Genomic DNA, 2,771 nt, shown 5'->3' with positions numbered 1-2,771 from the left:
AGAGAAAATTTTTCAATTAGTTATTCATTAATTACTCATAAAAATTGAGAAAATAAAGTACCTATAAAGCGAATTATTGGTATGCATTGGAATAAAATACTTGTTGATCATTTAAATAGCTAAACTAAATTCTTTCTGTTAACTACGGCATGCAGCGTAGTTGGTAATGTTCGAGACTTCCACGCAGACGGACCAGGTTCGATTCCCATCGCATTTTAATCTTAAAATTTTTTTCAAGGGACTTCGATAAGCTCGCCGCTCCTGAGGAACCCGAGGACGAAATTAAAAATCTACATAACAATACGACTAAAAAAAATCAATAATTTCGCGATACTTCAGCCTGATTTAAAAATTATTTTTCCGTTTGAATATGCTCAGCCGATGATTAGCCGATGCTCGGTTACTATGCTCGGCCTATGCTTAGTCGCCAGTCTTGGGACGATGTTAACATCCGATACCCAGCCAGCCTTGGCCCAATGAAAAATCCGATTCTCGGCCGATCATCAAGGATCGGATGCCTATCATCGTCCAATGATCGACTGATCCTTAGTCTTTGTATGGGAACTCTAGAATTTTTCCCTAAAATTGAATTTAAAGTGCCTTAAAAGGTGTTTTTTTATTAATATTTTACTTTTTCTAGCTCAAAGCACCGTTCTTCACATTTTGAGCTCGAAAATGAGATTTGGAGGCGTGCACTTTTGGATTTTCCAAACTTTTTCATATTTTGAGCTCTTGGAGTTCAAACTGTACTTATTAAATAACTATAACTTTTGAATGCGTCGTTCAAATTTCTTTTTTAAAAAAGCATTTGACGCAGTTTTTCCTGATTTTTCATAACAATGAAGATTATGTTTCTAGTTTCAGACATTTAATAATGTCAGCGAATCTTTTCAAGTATTTTTATCATTAAGAAGTTGACGTATGTTACTGGGCAGCTGCAATGTATTTCTCTTTTGAGTTAACTCTGGGCAGGTTGTGAGGTGTTTAACTGAGGCAATATCGTTGCATCCTGGACAAATAGCGGGGTTAAATTTGTTCATTAAGTGACGATGTGAAAACCGAGTGTGTTCTATTCTTAGTCTAGAGCTCATACATTGGTCATATCTTAGAGTGAATTGGGGGGTGAGGCGTTCCCTAAATATTACTTCTGATTTCGTGAAGGTGAGTATGTTTTCCGGTGGTCTACATTCGGTTCCATTCGGCACTGATGTGTTTTTTAACTTTTTTTTTGTAATCTTTTATGGGTGTAGGTAAGTTAGTTAGGTCAGTTCCATCTATCATTGCAAGTTTTGCTTGTTCATCCGTCTGCTCATTTCCTGTAATTCCAACATGAGCTGAAACCCACGCTACTAAAATCTCGCTTTGTTCCGATAGTTTTAAAAGTTTCTGCCGGTAATCCTGTACTTTTTTTACGTCGCTGTAGGGGTTCATCAGGGTATGTATTGATGACAGTGAATCACTATACATAACTGATTTTTCAAAATGGTTTGTTAAGATGATATCCAGACTTATTGAGATGGCTGTTATTTCGCATGAGAATACTGAAAATTCTGCCAGTAGTTTGAATTTTAAAATTGTTCCATTACAGCAGACTAAACATCCCCGGAGGTTGTTAAGCGTAGCGCCGTCAGTGAAGAGCTTTGTGTGAGACGTATATTTATTGATCATTTCTAGGAAAAGTTGATTGTATATTATTGCAGAGGTGTCGTTTTTGTCGCCGGTTTCTGTCTTAATCGTAAAGTCAAATACGTTTGGTTTTGGAGTCCACGGAGGGACAGGATTAAAGGCGGGAGCTTGACATGTGATGGATTCAAGTTCAGAGTTTCTGAAATAGGAGTTTATCAGTGAGACGTATGACTTGTTTTTATTATTGTTATTAATGTTATTATTATTTTCTAGGTTAGGGAGGTTTGGAAGGATTTTAATAGTTCATGGCTTGAAATTAAGGCTTAGTTGTATTCTTCGCAAGCTTAAAGGTGTTTCGTTGGCTTCTGCGAGAATACTGGATCTTGGGCTAGTACGAAATGCTCCAATTACTTGATACAATAAGAAGTTGATCTAATAATAGCTTAATATACATTCAGTAATGTGTCTCTATCTGCTCCCCAGTTTTTGGATGCTAGAGATTGTATTATGGAGAGTTTCTGAAAAAAACTTTTTTGGTCATGACAAAATGTGCAACATTATTTTTATCATTACGTTTAAATGATTTTGGAATAGAAAATTTGTTACATTTCCTATGGAATATCTTGGTCTGCTCTGCTCCTGCCTAATATTAAAATCATTACTTATTTTATTATTTAAATAAATGTGATGTTATAATGAGATTCGGTTAAATAAATAAATTAGGACTATCAAAATATATTATAAAATCAATTTTCATCTTATATTTATGATAAACTTATTTGATACGTTATGTACTTCATAGAATTGTTGTCACATCCCTGATTAAAAATATTGATTGAAAAGTATTGGGAATCAGTCACCCTATGTGAACTGTATATCTATATATACATGAAAAAGAATTGAAATTATTCAAAAGTATTCTAATTTCATCATTTTCGATCCTTTTCAATCAATATTTTTAACCAGGGATAAGATAGCAACACCGCAGGCGGGAACTTCAAGGCACACGGATATTACCAAAGTTAAACAGCATTGAGCGTGATTAATAGTTGGAAGGGTGACTGCTGGTGTTACAGCCGTATAATTATTATATGTAATCATTTTTTTTTATTTTAATTCATTATAGAGAATTGCGTATGACTCTA

Source organism: Cotesia typhae, unplaced genomic scaffold (assembly GCF_013202065.1).
Source record: "Cotesia typhae breed Kobodo isofemale line unplaced genomic scaffold, CoteBio_Ctyphae contig_4, whole genome shotgun sequence".
NCBI classification, from domain to species: Eukaryota; Metazoa; Arthropoda; class Insecta; order Hymenoptera; family Braconidae; genus Cotesia; species Cotesia typhae.
Note: the sequence above shows the minus strand (reverse complement) of the source record.